Genomic DNA, 19,929 nt, shown 5'->3' with positions numbered 1-19,929 from the left:
AGGCAAAATTAGTTGGACAACATCATCTAATACATAGTTTATTTTATAACAAAGCATCGAAACTCTCATATAATGTATTACGGTACTGCAAGTGGAAACGAGACAGTTATCTGGATGCAGAATGGCTGGACATTTACCAGTTGGTGACACTCGTGAGCCTGTGGCTGCCCAGAGCTGTAGCTCGCTGCCACCACCCCACATCGTGAGAGAAGATTGCCCCAGTACCACCAGCCCAGGAAGAGATCTGAATTCCAAATTCAAAGCTTGATTTCGCTGCACACGTACTGTTTTCACACTTTGAGATTTCAGGCAGGCTGGTGACAGATCTGCGTGACTCTATAAAGACCCATGAACACTTGTGGCATGTGGATTGGAGGGTCGCAGGTGAGGACAGGGAGACACGTTCAGAGTCTCTTTCAGGATTCCAGGGAAAGGTGATGTGTGTTATAACTGCAGCCATGGAGACAATAAAAAGTGGTTAGGTGACGACTGTAATGTGAAGATTGAATTTATAAGACTGTGTTTGTAAGAATAATTCGAAGATTGAGTTTATGAAGTGACTTTGACATTCTGGCCTGAGGAAACAGAGGATGGGTCATTTACTGAGATGACGGCGGGAAAGGCAGACTGGAGATGGCTGGGGAATCAAAAGCACTGTTTTCAACCCAGCAAGCCTGAGATGCCTATGGAATGTCTACGTGCAGCTGCCTCATAAGCTGTTTGCTGCTTGACTCTGGACCTTGGGAGAGGCCAGGGCGGTAGCGGTCCACGTGAGACCATCAGTGTAGAGGATGCACTGAAAGCCGGGGGTGGGGTGGGGTGGGAGAAGAGGTCTAAGGACAGAGGGCCCGCTCCAAGCCCCAGGGCGTTCCAGCATTTAAATATCCGGCAGCGGATGCAGAGCCAGGAAAGAGTGAAAAGGGGCAAATGCGACACTATATCCAGCTACCTGTCTCACCTTCACACTGAGCCCCCTCGCTCTGCTCTGCGCCCTGGCGCTAAGGCCTCTCTCCTGCTTGGTCAGCGGCTCCCCGTTCAGCTCGGGCGCTAGGGGGCGCTAGAGGGGACGTGCAGGGCAGGTGGTCAGAGGCGCCTGGGCTGTCACTTGCCCTGAGGTCTCATCCTAGCCGTGGCAGGGCTTTTCCTTAGCAGCTGTTCATTTCATTTTAGGAGGTTTCCAGTATTCACAGAACAGGTCTCACAGCACCGCGCTCAGCCACTCCAGCACCCACCAGCCCGCCCTCCTCGGAGGTCAGGGCTTCGGCTCCTTGGGGCCCCTCCTCTAAGCTTCTAAACTGGAATCATCACAATTCTTCATATAAGGATATTTAATTTGACATTCCCCTTTTCTTTACCTAGTTAATATTCTTTTTTGTTACAGTCTGTTTATTTAAATAATGGGAGACTGGTTGTCACAGAAGCCTAGAGAAAAAGGCAAGTTTCAGTGAGAGAAGTAAAATGAGAAAGGGTCAAGTAACGGACCGCCAATGAGACTCAGCGAGAAGGTTCTGGTGACAATGACATGCTGTGTGTGGACTGAGGGGACTGGGAACCCAGAGGAGACGATGAGAAGTGAATTACAAAGACCTTCTGGAGACTGAGTTTATAAGAAAACTTAGAAGATAGAGTTTAGAAAATGACTCCAGTGTTTTTGACCTGAGGAAATGGTAGATGAGATGTCATTTATGAAAAGCTGGATGATTTTGGAGGCCTAGTGGAGTTAGCTGGGGACAGAAGGGTGGGTGAGGGGGCAGAGGTGTCTAAGAGAGCTAATTCTCTAAGGAGTTTGAATGAGGCCACTGGGGGTTTATTTTCAAGAGCAGAATGGTTAAGGCACGTGTGTAGATGGACAGACGGAGGCACAGATGATCCTAGGGACGTAGGTGTGGCAGTGACAGTGAGGTTCCTGAGTAATGGCTAAGGAACGTGGGACCAGAGCACCAGGGAAGAATCTGGCTTCTAACAGAACCAGGAGCACGACTCCAGCTATACAGGGAAGGAGGCAGCGTGAGTGAATACAGATGCTGGAAGGTAGGGGATTTGCTGATGGGTGATTTTTTAAACTTCTATCTATTTTCATGATTAAAAAAAAAAAAAAAAGCATGGCCAGAGAGCCTCCAAACAATTTACATTGCAAAATGACTATTGTTACCCATACCATTACCAGAAAAGCACTTTTGATTTCCAGTGGTCACAAAAATCAATATTCAAGGATGCACAAGTGATAAAAATTATCTTCTCGGTATGGCAAAAGAAGATACAGGACTCTCGAATTCCGGAAGTGATGTGAGTACCAATAATTACCACCATAAATTTGCTGAATACTAAAAATAATTCTGTATTTTCCTGTAGGATTTGCAAGCTAATAATACGCAATTTCCAGCTGTGTGCTGTGACAGCAAAAAAAAAAAAAAAAGGGTCTAACATCCTTATAATTATATTTTCCATATTCGTATTCACATTAGAAAATACTGATTTAGATCCATCTGCTTAAACTATTTTTTTTTTGTTGTTAAAATATCTATGGCAGGTGACTTTTATGAAATCTATCTGACTCGACTGTATACAACTGGACTTCAAAAGGAGGGGTATCAAACATGTTACCTCTCAGGCTTTTCAAATACACGCATATGATTGTGAAACAAAAGGACTGACAGCAGTGAGAACTGAAAGTTTTCTTCAGAGCAGATTCCACATATAGATCCTAAGGGCTCCCCTCAGTTTGGCAACTCAAGCTGCACAGAACAGCAGGCTTCACCCTACAAAGCGCTGAGCCGAGCTCCCTTCATTCTGCTTGACGAGTGTGACTAAGAACAACTCAATCAAGTGTCTGCTCCTTGGGTCTATTTTCTCAAACTTCAAGTGTTCTTCTGAGCCTTTGAAATGTCACCACCCAAAGAAAGGAGATAACCCTTTGGTCATCAATCCACTGCCACTCCTTGGAGGGGTTGTGAGAATGGAATTACTCTTCAGGACAACCTGATGAGTTGAGCTTGCTACTGGGTGGGCCACACCTCCCCAGGCAGCGTCAGGCTTCCCAAAACTCACTTCAAAGCCACAGCATCATGGCTCAGGTCGAGCCAGATAAGATGAGGCTGGAATAGCTCCCCCAGGAAAATGCAGAGGAAGCAAGGAAGGCAAGCATCTGCCCCCAAGTTAAATATGGAAAGTTCTCTCAAAAATATGAGAAGAGTATAACAAAACCAATTCCAAAAGTATATAATGTGTGACTTGAATCAACATTATTCTAACTAAAGGTTCCTAAAATTTAATAGGAAAGCAACAATTCGAATTGAAAATGACATCTAGCATTACATCCATCTATCCATCTATCCATCCATCCATCTATCTATGGACTGTGTTACTGTGTGCCACGTGTCTTATTGCTAGGAATAAGACTGATATTATTCTGTTTGCTTTTCAAAATTTTGTTTTCAATTTTAACTTTTCACTGAAGTATAAAGTACACACAGAAAGGTGCCTATTCATACATGTACAGCTCAGTGAGTTTCTGAAACTCAACACACCCGTGTAACCAGCTCAGATGAAGGAAAAGAACATCGACACCCTTGGAGCCCCTGCACCCTCTTATGGTTCCTGCCCCCCCGAAGCTAGCCTCCTCCATCACCTCTAAGGGCAGCGGTCATTTTCTTGTTGTCCTATGTATAAAGGGAACCTCTCTGTGTGTAGTCTTTGGTGTCTGGCACTTACTCTGGGCTTTTGACTGGAACTGGACGCCACTGCAATGTACTGAACTCTTGTCTGCCACGCGCCAGGCACTGTGCAAAGACCTTCACTGCATCATTATCACACTCAGTCCCCACAGTCACCTCATAATGAGGCAATACTATTATCTCCTTTAAGCAGGTGAAGAAATTTCAAGTTCAGGGATATTCATATGTCCTAAGTCACCCAGCAGTAGATGCTGGAGCCAGGATTCATGCGTCGTGTATCTGGCTCCAAAGGGCAAGTCTTTCCCATGCAGGCTTCCACAAATGGACACAAGACCAACGTTCCTGAACCATCAAAACCTGCCAGGACCTGAGCGCACAGGAAACACTGTCGTTGGAGCTGGTGTCTGATTTCACTGTGATTCTGCACCACCTAGCACACTAGCTCAGACCTGGCATGTTAACACAAACAGTGGCTACTTGCCTGACAATGTAATGTTGTCGGCTCAACCGTAAAGTGACACGTGAGGTTATGCAGCACGTGGTTCAAGCATCTTTACTTCTATTCACTCGCCTAAAGATCTAGTCGCCAGAGACAGGTCCTGTTGCTCATTGCGCTGCTCATCAAGCAGTTGCTAATATCTGAAGGTAGCTGATATACCCGTGGATATAATGTGAACTTACATTCAGTAATAATTTAAATGTTATTTATAGTCAATGCAGGATGGCCCATGATGAACAATTAAAGGTAAATGATAAAATGAGTAACAGTGGGGCAGCCTATGAAATTCTAAATAGCCAGAGGAAAAACGCATGAGGGAGACTTGTATGTGCTGCCATGGAAAGATGTTAGTTACAGAGAAGTATTGCAGGTGTACCAATTTATGAACATAGGCATATATGTTTATATGTGACTGGGCGTCTAGAAGAAAACTTATATACACATAAGCATTTCACACACACAGGAAAAAGGTAGTTGTTGGAAAGGGTATATAGTAAGAAATCATAAATGGTTGTTTTTCTATGGAATACTGCTCAACCATAGAAAAGAAAATGCCATTTGCAGCAACATGGATGTCCCTGGAGAATGTCATTCTAAGTGAAGTAAGCCAGAAAGAGGAAAAAAAAAAAATACTGTATGATATCACTTATACGTGGAATCTAAAAAAAAAGACAAGTGAACTTATTTACAAAGCAGAAACAGGCTCAGACATAGAAAACAAATTTATGATTATCGGCGGGGAAAGAGGGTGGGAAGGGATAAACTGGGAATTTGAGATTTGCAGATACTAACAACTGTATATAAAATAGATAAACAACAAGTTTCTGCTGCATAGCACAGGGAACTATAGTCACTATCTTGCAGTAACCTATAGTGAAAAGGATATGAAAAGGAATATATGGGTGTATATGTATGACTGAAACATTATGCTGTACACCAGAAATTGACACAACATTGTGAACTGACTAAACTTCAACTAATTTTTTTTAAATATTGGGAAACGTCATCTTCAAATTCATCAAAAACACAAATTCATGAAAAAGACAACTAAGTATAATTCTACTTGCAAGATGAGAGAAAAAAAAAAGAAAGAGAGGGTCTTTGGATCATATTCCAAAATCTAGATGACTCCAGAGTTGTTCTTAAAAATCACGAAAAGAATGAAGACCTGATGTTTCTTTCACTTTGACGTTTCACTAAAATTCAGCATGGTTTCTGAGGCTAAAGAAATCGTTGTGAAATGCCAAGAATGCAGCATTAGCCCCAAGCAGATACTACCTGGTATCTACAACTGCTTTGAATTTTATGAAACTGTATATGATTTTTGGGGGGTGTCAGTTACGCCCAAAGATCAGTGGTTCGAGTCGCACTGCAAAAGCACCTGCAGAAAAAGGTGTTCTTATTAGTCCTTGATGCGGGGCCAACGTCTAAGGTTTGTAAATATCAAAAATGGGTCACACAAAATCCCACTTAGCTGCATATTTTTGATTGAGATTCAAGAGAAACATAATAAATGGACTTTCTAGGGATTTATGTTTTAAAAGTCATTCTGATAACCAGGTGGGAGAGTGAAATTGTCGTAATTGCATGTCAATAAAATGTTGTCAAGACACGATTCTAGTTAGAGTATAGACAAGACATAAACACATTCAATAAAAATAGTAATAGAAAAAAAAAAGACATAAACACATGCTCTGTGGACTAGTTTCCAAAGGGCAGGAGAGGGGCAAGGTGGGGGAGGGCAGAGTGCCAGGGAAACAGGGTGGGGGGCTTCGGAAGGGGGTGACTTGACGGAGACCCAAGGGACTCAAGTGGGGGAAGGGGGTGGTCAAGTCACTCTAACATGTTTTGTGTTTGTTTAGCAGATAACATTCTTTTATTCATCTTGCTGGATTTTACAGTTTCTCAAGGAAAGCTACTATGCCACAGAGTAACTACCTCTAAGAGAATTCCTCAGCTCTCTCATGCTAGGCTTTTTCTTTCCATGCCTTGATTAGAAACTTAAAGAAAGGAAATTAAAGGAAATAGTAAGAAAAAAATATTTTTCTAGGAAATATTCCTAACAGATCCTGGTCATCTTGAAATCAGCATACGTATTCAGACAAAGAGCTGTTGTGAGCCCTTCCTCCAATGAGCCTGCTTTTGTTCTCAGGGGAAAAACAAAAAACAACAACCACAAAGGTTTATTTTAATTAAGGAAAATACTATTCTGGTTTGGCCATGCGAGGGCATGTTATGCTGCTGCTAAAATGATGTTCACTTTGTTTTAAACTGACATGTCAAAATACATAGAGTCTATGGCTTAGTGAGAAAATGAGAGAGACCAGAATGAAATATTTCAAAACCTGGCAGTCGTTTTGGTAGGAAAGTGGTGGGGCATTCCCACCTGTGCTTCCTAGGGCTTTGCTTCTCCAAATTGTTGCAGTGAGTTTACTTTCTTCTTGAATAACATCATTGTGAAAAGTAACCTTGTGGCTTTGATTTTGGTACTTTTCCATTCATTGGCATAGGAATATTGTTCACTATATTTTGTAACAATGTAATGTGGATACACTATCCTTATTTATAATTTGAATTTTCTGTAGTTTGACATTGCTTTTCTTACATTTACAAGTTCCTCAGATGAAGATTTCTTCCTGGACCTACATCTTCCTTCTTCAGACTTTGCATGGTGCTTTGACAGTCTGCTGGTTGAAAACACGCATTCCACCAAGTTCAGTTAGTTGTCAGCGAGCTTCCCCAGCAGAATCACTTTTCAGATTCAAACAGAAAATTACATGGTATTCCCATGCATTTATGAGAAAGACAATTATATTTAAACTAAGAGCACAGAGATTATAATAAAAATACTATGAAGTTATATCAAAATCATTGTCGATTATAAGTATATAGCAGCCAAATAAACATAGGTAAGCAACCTTTCTATATTCAGCTCTTCTGAGAAATTAGCTACATTAACCAGTGGTTCCTACCTCACTGAAGAAATCCTAGATAGATTACAATGAATATCAGTGAAGCTTGCTTTTCTTTTTCATATTCTGCTTTGTCAGGAATTAACTGTGAAAATTACAGGTTAGAAAAGGTTAATTTTAAAGATATCTTACTTTGCATAAGTACATTACTATAGGAATTATGTAAGTATGGTTTTCATTGGAAATTTGGGAATAAAACAAAGGAAATTCTCTCTCAATGGCTAATGGATCTATGATTTACAACAATGAACACTGATTTATGCAAGGGCCTGGCAAGTGTTCATGCTGCTGCTTCCAGGAAACTTAGCCTTTCCTCCTACCTAAGAAATCTGAGTGATTATCTACCTTCAGTGAATATTTGTACGTAAACAGTTCCCTTTCTTATTGGTTAAAATGGAAAGAGTTTAAATTTTGTGGAGAGGATGCTTAGCATAATACAATGTGGGTCCTTTTTAAAAAACACTGTGAAGAAATTAATATGTTTTTCAAAGTCTGTCCTGTCATTCTATGAGATGTTAATAGCTGTTCATGCAAACAGAATATTATAATCAAAATAAGTTTAAGAAACCCCATGTTAGAGTTGAACAAGGTTTATTATATATTTTTTAACTACAGAACTTTTCCACAGAATTTAATGACACTGTCTATTTTCAATATAACATTTTCCATACTTGTCTGATCAAGTAACCCTTGCAGATTCCTGTCCTAAGCACATGCTTTGGAAAACACTAAGTCAATGCATGTTTGCAAGTTTAAATAAAGTCTCACATCCCATCCTGATTTTATTATGATTTAGAGTCATCTGGCCCTTCTACAATCTGCTAAAGATAAAGAAGCACAATGAGCAATGCTTAATTTTCCTCAGCCTGGAATCCTATAGAATCTAAATAGCTCCTAAGTTCCTTTTTTTCTAACTTAAATAAATTTAATCCTAAAGTTTATACTTAAGAGAAGGATGGATGTTCACGAGACAGTTAGTAGGGTGCATTCTCCTGTCAAAGTTAATAGTAAATTTCTAATAAACCAGGGAATATTTTTTTAAAGGAATACATCTGTATACAGAGATACACCTGTGAAACAAACCAAAGAAAAGGACCACAGTTTGGGGAAGATATTTGGAAAATAATGGTCTCTGTCTCAACCTTCTTGACTTAGATAAATCCAAAGAGAAATCCAGAGATTATAACCATGTGATTACTTTTCACTTCAAGGACATCTAAACTGTTTCCAGCTATCTGCAGGCTGCCAGATGTATAAGCAGCACCATGTTAAAAATAAAATAGTGGCGTTAGTTAAAAAGTACTTCTGTATTGACTACTTAAACCTAGAATTATAGATCAAAATATACTCTAAGGGTTAAAGTCCTTCAGCATAATTTTAACTCTCAGCATTCTGAATGCAATATGACAAGTCGGCAGGTACAGGAACATTATCATGATAACTGACAGAAGTGAAAATACAATAGCGCGGAATAGAGTAAAGAGCCCAGGAGTGAATCCACACAAATGCAGTCGGCTGAGCTTTGGCAAAGGGAACAAGGCGCACAATGGAGAAAATACAGCCTTCAACAGCTGGCGGTGGAGCTACTACACATCCATACCCAAAAAAAAAAAAAAAAAAAAAAAAGAAGAAAAGAAAAGAAAAAAGAAAGAAAGAAAAGAAAAAGAAGAAAGAAAATCTAGACACAGACTCTATACCCTTCACAAAAAATGAGCTCAGAATGGGTCACAGACATATAGGTAAAATACAAAACTGCAAAACTCCTAGAAAACAACATAGAATAGATAATTTTGTGTTTGGGGATGGCTTTTTAGATACGACACCAATGGCATGATCCATGGAAGACAGCATTGATAGACTGGACTTTATTAAAATTAAAGAGTTCTGCTCTGCAAAATACACCATCAAGAGTAGAGTAAGATGAGTCACAAACTGGGAGAATATACTTGCAAAAGACATATCTGACAAAGGACTATTATCCAAACTATATGAAGAACTTAAAACTCAACAATTAAAGAAAAACAACCCAATTAAAAGAAGTCAAAGTCCTTAACCAATATCTCTCCAAAGAAGATACAAGATGGCAAATACGCACAGGAAAAGATGCTTCACATCATGTGTCATGTAAATGAAAACAACACACCTATTGGAATGGTCAGAATCCAGAACTCTGACAACACCAAATGTTGGTGAGGATATTGAGCAACAGAAACTTCCATTCATTACTGGTGGGGATGCAAAATGGAATAGTCACTCTGAAAGACAGTTTGGCAGTCTTTTACAAAACTAAACATACGCTTACCATAGAATCCAGGAACTGTGCTTTTTGGTATTTACCCTTAGGAGTTGAAAACTTACATTCACACAAAAACAAGTATGTTTATAGCAAGATTACTGCATAATTGCCAAAACTTAGAGGCAACCACGAGGTCCTTTAGTAGATGTATAAATAAATTGTGATACATCAAGAGAATGGTGTATTACTCAGCACTAAAAAAGGAGCTACCAAGCCATAAAAAGACATGGAGGAAACTTAATTGCATGTTACTAAGAAAAGAAGCCAATCTAGAAAGGCTACATACTGTATGATTCCACCCAAGTGACATTATGGAAAAGGCAAAATTAGGGAGAGAGTAAAGAGATCATGGGATCCCTTATCATGGGATAAGGGGTAGGGAGGGATACACAGGCAGAGCACAAAGGATTCTTAGGCCATGAATAGACTCTGTGTGATACTACAATGGTGGATACATTATACATTTGCCCAGATGCACAGAAGGTAACACACTAAGGGTGAACCCTAATGTAAACCATGGACTTTAGGTGACAGTGATGTGTCATTGTAGGTTCATCAACTGTTACAAATGTATCACTGTGGGGGTGGTGCTGATAATAGGGGAGGCTCTGCATGAAGGGAGGCAAGGGGTATATGGGAAATCTCTGTATCTTCTCCTCAATTTTGCTGTGAACCTAAAACTGCCCTAAATAATAAAGCCTATTAAGATAAGTAAATACAATTTACAATTGTAATAAAGTTAAATAATTAAACTCTCTCAGTAAGAATCTTTATTCTCTACATGGAGTAGGGGGTATTTATTGGTTCCCTATTATCCTTTTGTTGTTGTTGTGGCAACAGCCTTCACTTTTTGATTTGATATAAACCAATCACCACATCTCAAGCTACAGTGGTAGGTTCTGAGCTGGGCATGTGAATTAAAGTAAATCTTAGGATTTGTGAAAATGCCCAAAAAGATTCTCATATTCTTTCCCCCTTAACTTGAACCTAAGAAGTTTTGAAGCTGGTGTTGCTATCTTGAATCAGCTAAAATGCTAAGGGTCAGTGTGCAGTGGCTCAAAAGAAAGCCAGCCTAGATAACAGAATAGTAAAAGAGAAAGTGTGGGTGCCAACTGCAGAGTGTGGGTTGTGAATCCAGCTCTAGGGGGCTGCCTTTCCCCTGGACTTCACCAACTGGGGGAATCAATTCCTTCTCTTCCTTGTGCTGATTTGAGTTGGATTTCAGTTGTTTATAATTAGAAGATACATGAGAGTTGAAGTCATTCTATTAATTTTTTTTCCAGCAACATTGATCCCCAACATATAGTTCAGCCAAAACATGCATATTAGAGAATTTTCTGCTCAGATTAGTTAAAACTCTTCCCTGAGTTGAGTATATCCACTTGCTCACCAGGATTAGATACAACAGGTAACACTTCCTGTGTTGAGCCACTGAACTTTCAGTGTTAGTTTGTTATGTGGCATAACCTAGACTTCACTGACTAACACAGCATACAGCAACATAGAAAGAAAAACACGTGCTGTATAAAGGTGTATCCTCCATCCTAAAAACCTAAACCTCAGAAATCTCCATTCTACTGGGCAAGAAACACAAAGGATGAGAGGTATGGGATTTTCCTGAAAATCTAAATGGGACTTTGAAAGTACATGCTGACCTTTGGCCTGACAGGGACAAGATAGGAAAGGGGGTGGGGAGGCATGACAAATCCACAGAAAAAGTTGGGATTTTTCTTTTCAGCAGTTTAGAGCCAGAGGCCTAGGCCTCAAGACCCATGTCCAACTACCATCAACAGGAAACTTACCTGCCCAAGCACATGAATGTCTTTTCAAATTCTTCTTCAGAATTCAAGAACTGGTAACCTATAGGTACATCTAGCTTACCCAGCATAGTGCTTTCTTTTAACTGAGTAAAATTTGCCAATATTTAAGATTCAGGAGATTTCACACAAAAATTTGAATTTTCAGCTTCTCCTGAAAGATGAGGAGAGGTGATAACTCAGAACCACATTCTAATCAGGTAACCCTTGTCAGGACAGAGGGACAGGCTGCTTCTTTAAGGGGGCAACAGGCCTTCCCTGTGCCTCTGGTCCCTGCTGCAAGATTCTCTCACGTGCAGCCAACTGCAGGTATTTGAGTTCATGCTTTTAAACACTCTCTAGGATATAATTCGCCACTACTTAAAAATTCCTGGGCAATTCTGGCAGTCACATTAGGGACTTTAAGTTGTCACTAGAGTACTCCTTAATGCACCACAGAAGTAAATCATTAAAAGGTATCCAGGAGAGGGATAAGACTCACGGCAATATTCCTTATTTAATCCCAGAAAGTGGTTTATATACTGCGATAAGATAATCGGGCCTAAACTCGAATGTGTTCATGGGAGTTATCCGCATTCTCTATCACTCACTCCCAGGTGTCAGGAGCTGTTTTCGTCATGCCACGTGCTGGGCGACACGGAGGCCACGTCTGAAGTGTTGGCCCAGCCTCCTGGGGTGAGCCGGCCCCGCGTGAACACCCAGACGCCCACCAGCCTCCTGGGGTGAACCGGCCCCGCGTGAACACCCAGACGCCCACCAGCCTCCTGGGGTGAGCCGGCCCCGCGTGAACACCCAGATGCCCACCAGCCTCCTGGGGTGAGCCGGCCCCGCGTGAACACCCAGACGCCCACACCTGCTGAGTGGCTTATTCTCACGTTTCAGCTGCATGATCTAATTCTCCTTCTCTTCATGAACGAAAAAGAACACTATTTTTAAAATATAATTCATAAGCTGATCAAGCCTTAAACACACTGTACTTGTCATTCATGAGAAAATCCAAATATTGACTTTGTGAACTGAAACCAAGCACTTTAAACTAGGCCCAGTATACGTCAATAACTTTTTGAAGAAACATACACCAGTGATTTAAAGCAGAAGAGGATAAAAGGTTGAAAATGTATTTCTTTGAGTCATTAGGCTGCTCAGTAAAATAACAAGAGAACTTCAAAAAAAAAAAAAAAAAGTCTAGCTAGCTTCAGAATTTGTATTTATTTTTCCATGATGAGAGTAATTTGAGATAGAGAGCACACTTCTGCTTGCCGAACAGACAAGTGTAAGTAGAGAGTATTTTTTATCTAATCCCGATATTTGGATAACTGGAAAGAAACAGTATAACTATGGTAAATTACGTGACAGTTGCAAGAAAACTGCTCTGAGTGTGAGAGGAGACGCAGATAAACGGCTGAAGGTTCTGAGAGAAGCTGGAGAGTGATGCTTATTCAAACAAATGATCAGCTGAAGGGCATTTTAGTGGGTTAAGCAATAAGACGGAAATGATGACAGGGTGTCCTACCAGGGATGTCAAGAGATGTTCTTTCTTCCCAATGACAAGAAATAAAACAGTGGGGCGGAGTCAGAGGGCCGGTGTGGGACTGGAAAACATCCTGAGCAAGGATGTCCCAGGCACCACAAGTGAAATCATTTCCTATCTGGGATTGTATTTCTTTTCACCACTGGCTACATGGATACCAACTGATAATATTATTTTTAAGAGCCAACTAGGGTATGGGAAGAACCTATCAAATAATGGTATTTCTTTCCCTGCCTCCGCCCTGCCCTCAAACAGAGGCTTTTCATGCTATGGAGGGAAGGGTGAGTCACTTTACAGATGAGAGGAGACTGCAGGGCATATCGATGGCAAGAAAAAGATGAATATTCTGACTCTTAACTCCAAACACAGTGTGACTTGTATTATTGTAGACTGCCAGATTTTTTTTGCCTTCAGACACTAATAAAAATACCAAGCGATACCCATGACAGATTCACTGCTCAGCTGACAATCTTACTTTCTCTATCTCAAGAAACCACACACAAAAGTACTTTATAGCTTGAAAGTGTCTCACCCTGTTTGGTATTTTATTTGATTGCCCAAATAATTATTTCAAGTGAGGGCACGTGCTTAATTATCCCTTCAGACATTCCAAACGATTGTCCACATGTTAGCATGAAACAACCATCGCCGACCCACGAAGGCTGCGGGACCCCATTCGTGGCGAGAGCCAGGTCCATTGTTAAATCTGTGTATTCCATCTGAAAGGAACTTCAGCTTGCCTGCCTGGCCACCTCTTTATCTCAGAGATCTCTAGGGATTTATTTTCAGATGCACATTTGCATTTGAAATGCTTTCTGTTGGAGATGGTAAGATGCAGCTTACTTACCAGAAAACCAGAAGTGTTCACAACAGAGCTTGGCATGGCTCCTGGTGGGTGGGTGCCCCACCTTATCTTTAAAATGGTATATTTTTAAAAGCAGCTTCACCATGTCTTAGATTTAAAGACAAATTGGACATGACAATGAAATGCAATGGGTCCTGCACATTGGTGGAAAAACAAGCAAAATTCAAAGATGAATTGTGAATTAGACACCAGTACTGTCTCAGTTCTAATTTCCTAACGTGGTACGTTATTTGGAGTTATGTAGGAAAACATTCTTATACTATGGAGATACTAAATTATTTAAAGGTAAAGGAGAATAGCGTGTACATCTAACTGTTAACTTGTTCAGGGGAAAATAGGAATATAAATAAATGTATATATTATATATTTGTATATAAACGTATATATGTTTCTTATATGAAATATATAATATAAATACATATAGTATTATATACACATTATATAAAATATTATTTATATATTACCTATGTTCACAGTGTATATACCTACATGTATGTATATAGTATATACACACAGTATATATGTATATATATCTGTACACACACACACACATATTCCAGTAAATGTTTGGTGGAGTTCTCACCACTATGCCTGCAGATTTCCTGAATGAGTGCCATTATATTAAAATAAAAAGTTAGAGGGAAACAGCTTCATGAAACTATTTTATTTTAACCTCGATAACAATTTTGCAGGCATTCCGTATTTGTTTGTCCTGTTCTGTTGGCCACACTTTTTGACATAGTGCCTAGAATTGCCTGCCACCATGCTTTTAAGCCCAGCTGCAAGATGTGCTATAGTAATGTCAGTGGTACCATAAAAAAGAGATCCAAAGTGGGTAGTGACATGAAGAATACCTTTTTCAACTTGCAAATGAGAGCAGGAAGGCCTAGAATGCAGACTTTTTAAATAGACATGAGCACACAATCTTTTTTATCATGTAAAAATTTCTCTGTATTTTCCCCAGCACATAACCAAAGAAGTGACCTGCAGGCATTAGCTGTCAAAAAGATATCAATGTTACATGGTGTACAGCAGCCGAGACAGATAGCGACAGAAATGTGTGAAGGTTCTTAAATGCACTATCTGAGAGTGGCGCTGGTTTGGGGCCGGATTTTAATATACTTAACCCCACTTATCTTCGCTTTCACAGTCACAGTGATGGCAACTGACAGTGTAATTATCTTTCAAGGACTGAGCTGGTCTACGAAATACTCTCCTAGCATGTCACACACTGTTGATATTAAATTGGCGACATTGAGAAACCATCTGGAAGAAATCTGGGCATAAGGAAGTTTAGGGGATCTAATCCAAGCTAGGTTTTTGGCTGGTTTACTTCAGTTCACTCAAATCTCATTTAATAACATGAAATAACACACATGGAAAAAGGAAAGACAAACACTATGCTTTGTTCCAGGGCTGACTGCACGGAATCACATGCAAGGAAAACAGTTTGAGGATCCCCTCCTCTGAGCCTCTTGCTTTCACCGATCATTTCTTTTTTTCTGCTAGTAAGACCAACAAGGTGCACTATCCCTGTCTTTCAAACGACGTTTTTAAAAGGTTTTTATAGGCATGTATTTCCTGCAAAGCTCCAGGAGAAGTGTGCAATAAAACCTATTCTTTTATTCCTTTGATCAGTTCCTACCACACTCTGTTAACCTGTTTATCCTGCTAAGAAATTGCCTTTTTCTTTTAAACTTAAAAAAAAGAGAGAGATTTTCACAGCTGTCAACTTAAGTGAAATATTCTCTTTAATAGTTTTAATGCCAAGATAATTTAGAGTCTTCCTTTTAAGATGGGGCTGCATATTCTTTCTTATTATGTCTAATGCTTGCACACTTCCTAGGTAATATGACTGAGGCATGAGGGGTAGGGGTAAATACAGAAAGGGCCTTTCCTAGGCTGTGACCCTATAAGACTGGGTATTACAGCCTGGACAAGGTGGAAGTAAGGTTCAGAGAAAAAGCATCTTTTAGCTTCCGAGGGTGGGAAGTCGTGGACAAGGAGGAGAGGAAGACTGCATGGTAAGTGAGCCCAGTATCTCTCATCCTTCCCCCTCTCCTATTGCACTGATACCAAGACATACCAAGAACATCCTTCTAATTCTCATTACTACCACCCAGTCCACAAGTGACGTTATGTTTAAGGGTATCAACACTCCGCCCTCCCTTGGGCATCACCATTTGTGTACAGTTATGTACACACACATGCATCTGCAGGGCCTGCTTGCCGGCTGGTCTTCACACTGGCAGTGAAGGGAAACTGCTGATTTTCTTCTTTAATTTCCTACCCTTGCCGTGACTACATATTCTGCTCAAACTATGTACGTTTCAAAGGAAGTGTGACATGCATTGTGGTAGGTCCTCCGTTGTTCTCTGTCACTGGCTCTCACTACCTCCGTCCTAATGCACCTGCTTCCTTTCTCAGACTGTTTCCCTAAATTTGGCTGCCCCATTCTATTTGGCTCAACACAATTCAAAGGTCTTACTTTGATCTCTACCATGGAGACAATTTCCATCAGACAACATACAGCTAAAATGCTGATTGGACGTCAGCCTTCGTCTGGAGCTGTTTTTTTAAGCCGTGCTTCATCAAGACCTGCCTTAAATAACATCTCCACGATTAAAGATCTCAGAAAAGATGCTACCGCTTAAAACATTTTGAAAGAGATAAATCACCCTTATGTCCAGAAAGTATGGCGATGAACTCTAATAAGCCTGTACATACACAAACACACACAAATACACACACAAAATTCCTTCCGATACTAATTCCCTTTTTGTTATGCAGATACAGCATCACAGAAAGGACTATTTTGGAATCTCCATGCTTGGATTTAGTTAAAAAAAATATTAGGGACCTGGAAAGTTTAAGTGCTTATAATCATAGCTGCTGGCAAGAAATGTGGTGGAAAATGGGACTTTTCATACTCATTAACTCTGTGTTCACACATGGGTTTCATTTTCCATGTTGCATACTTGTATGAAGGCCTCATATCACAAAAGGGTCTGAAATCCCATCAGAGACAAAAACAGCTGTCAGAGCCTTATGCAGTTGCTTCAATACGGATAGAGCTGGAAATACACCAAATTCTAGGAATGGGGCGGAGGGGGGGGGGTCTTGTGTGTGTGTGTGTGGTACAGTGATATAGTAGATAATTAACAATGGAAGAAATTATGAAAATATGAAGTTACATTTTGAATTCTTTACAAGATTAGGTTTTCTATCTATACTCAAAAGAAATTTTCTATAAAGTTTCATTATGACCATTTTGTGTCCAGTGGTAAGAGAGGGGCTGGTCCCTTCCAGGAATAAGTTGAACCTGATTTTTAGGCTGATTCAGCATAATCTTGACACCCAACGTGGCAAAGACTTTTCTGCCAGGACAAGTGCACTGTGATTGTCAGTAGCGACTCCACAGCCTCTTGTTCAACATGGGGCGTCAGGTAGAGACGCTGTCTTAGTTCAGATAACACCGCCACGTGCTCTATTCTTATTTTAATTACCTCAGCATCTCCCAGAGTTTATGTGGCTACAGAAGAAAATGCAGTCATTTCCCACCACAGCACGGCTTTCTAATGACCATTATGGATAAATAACTTAGCAGAAAATAAAAGCCAAAGGCACTGTCTAAAAGGTGGCCCAAACATTTCTGCCCCTTCTCATTTCATCTCTCTCGTTTATCTATTAAGTCATTCATTCCTTCATTAAAAAAAAAATGTGTTTGATCTTCAGGGGCAGATGAAGCCTGAAAGGTACTGATATCAGGTACTATGGGCCGAATTTGATCTAGTATTTAATTTAATCCAGTGTTTCCTAGTAACACAGAGACTCTCTCACAAAGTCTAAACAGGTCACCACTCCACCTAGCTGGACTCAGCCCAGCGTAGGAGACTTGGCTGTTAAACTGGCACAATGAAACCTCACTACAACTCGCTAGCAAAATTCCAAAAGCCAAGCAGATCTACCAGTCCTGGAGAAAAGCCTTTTCCTTATCTTCCTGGTTCACTTCTCACATGGTGTTGGAAAGTGGCAGAACTACTTGCTTAATTCATGCTTATTCTGATCAGACGCGTATGAGAGCAAGCCAGATTCACCAACATTTTGAAGAATAAGGATATTTGGACAAAGGAGGTGAGAGTGCTGGAAATGGGCTGAGGGAGGCCATCGCCTTGGCGCTCCCTCCGAACACTCCCCGCCTCCACGCCGGAAGTACTAACCTCTGGGGTCCTGTAACAGCTCCGAAAGTGACACAGTGTTGGCTGTGACACATCCTCTTAGGATCCTTAAATTTGCTTTCTTTCTTTTCTGGCAAATAATTTAAATAAGAGCTTAATGCGTGGCCCTTTTGATCCAGCCATCTTGGAAAAAGCTGACTTTGATCATCAAATTTATTCCTTGCCCTCTGTCCAATCTGCTCTCTGTCTGTTTTAAACATAAACCAGACTCATTTAAAGCAAAATTACTTGTCAAAGAATGGAAATAAAAAAAGAAACTACACAGACATGTCCAGAAAGACTGTGGTTGGCGTTGACCGAAGAGATCAGTTTTTAGCAGAAGCACAACGTCCAGTGCTGGCACTGCTGCACTTCTTCATTTAAATAACTGTCATCATTATCACATGGATATCTGAAGTGAGTGTATTTATTAATTGAATCCTATTTAAAGTAGTGGAGTATTGTAAAATCATTCTTATTTTCCTTATGTAACAAACAAAGGTCCCTAAGGATGAGAGAGATGGAGGCATTCACCTGCGTTTCCCCAGGGAGCCCCCAGGGTAGGGCCGTGCATCAAACTTGGATCCCCTAAGTTTACTCTCACAGTCTCTTACCTTTCACAGTTATTCCTCCACCTACAAACCAGGGGAGCAGGCATACATGGTCAGATAGCCTGGTTGTCTTTTTAAACTGGAGGAGACTTTTGTGACCAATTATTCAGCAACAAGTCTTAGAATTTGAGGCAGAAAGTGCCTGTGGTGCCTTTAATGTTGATAAATTAAGTTGAAGCATTTGGGGTTTGAGTATGATAAACTGTCCTGTCCTGCTAACTACCAAGCCAGGGATCAATGGAAAAATTACACACCAGAGTCAAATAAAGATTAGAAAGTCAGCTTTCCTATTGGGAAGACTCAACCAGAATAGGCATCTGAGAGATAAGGCCAAAAGTCTTTATACCCACTGACTCCTTGGTTATACCTTGGGGCCCAGAGAACTGGGCTTGTCAACCACTTAAGTGGAAAACTTCACAGAAACTTTGATCTGCCGCACCCCTCATCAAGCACTGTGAGCTCAAAACAACTGACCACATATGAGCAGCGACCCTTATCTCACTGACTTCACTCAACAAAGAAACGTGGACTCACAGATGTCGGACTCTTGCTGGTAAAACGATTGCTTCTCCTCCATGAAGATAAGCCAGGAAATGGTTGAGTGAATTCAGCTCTTGTCCTAATCCTTACAAAAGCTGGGTACGTTCTCACTTTATGGGGTGGGAAGCACTGAGAAATGGGTGAGGAGACAAAGATCATTTCCCTGCAAATAAAAATCTACTTTTATCTGAAATGTGATCGCTGTTTTCACATTTTAACCAAAAAGTGGCATCAAATCTATTTTACTCAATGAACATTTGTTTGATGCATATAGTGATCTCATCCCAGAGATGGATTTCATTGTGACTGTTGCTTATTTAATACCTATTATTCACTATTGCTACCAAATAGTTCTAAGCTCTTACCCCATCCACATGTGACAGAGTCAGTCTGAGAATATTTGTGCATTACACCAAAATAAAAATGTGTTCCTGGTATCATCAACTACAGAACAGTTTAGCTAAAGCATCTGAAATTATTGTAATGCTCACAAAAATTCAACAAAATCTTTATTTTTGATACTCACTTAAACCAGCCTTCTCTTCATAAGAAATACGAATAGAAATAATGCTGTAAGATCTCCAGTAACATTATTTGGGTAGGAAGGAATTTCAGGCCCAGAGTTAGAACACATCGGACAGCCTGTGTGTTGTTTCCCTAACCAAAACTTCTTGAGCTCAGCCAATTGGAGAAAGAGATGTGTTGCCAGAGGAACACATTTCTTATATCCTTTCCAGATTCAAGTCAGAGTCCAAAGAGATGAGGGAAAAGAAAAAAATAGCACAGTGGAATGAAATTACCACATTTTCAATGGTGCCAATGGTCTTCCTTCACCAAGAGGTGGGTGAGGGGAATTCCAGCGTCTTTGCAAAATGTTTTAGTGACTGTTCTCTGTCAGCCAGTGTGG

General features: G+C 40.4%; 1 protein-coding gene across 2 annotated transcripts in view; it reads right to left on the bottom strand.

Annotated features, from left to right (window-relative positions):
- The window catches only part of MACROD2 (mono-ADP ribosylhydrolase 2), a 1,873,695-nt gene that overhangs the window by 394,270 nt on the left and 1,459,496 nt on the right, over window positions 1–19,929 (bottom strand). The gene's annotated exons all lie outside the window — the stretch shown is intronic.

This window comes from Camelus dromedarius, chromosome 18, assembly GCF_036321535.1.
Source record: "Camelus dromedarius isolate mCamDro1 chromosome 18, mCamDro1.pat, whole genome shotgun sequence".
NCBI lineage: Eukaryota > Metazoa > Chordata > Mammalia > Artiodactyla > Camelidae > Camelus > Camelus dromedarius.
The sequence above is the reverse complement of the archived record's forward strand: the minus strand, read 5'-3'. Positions and strand labels throughout refer to the sequence as shown.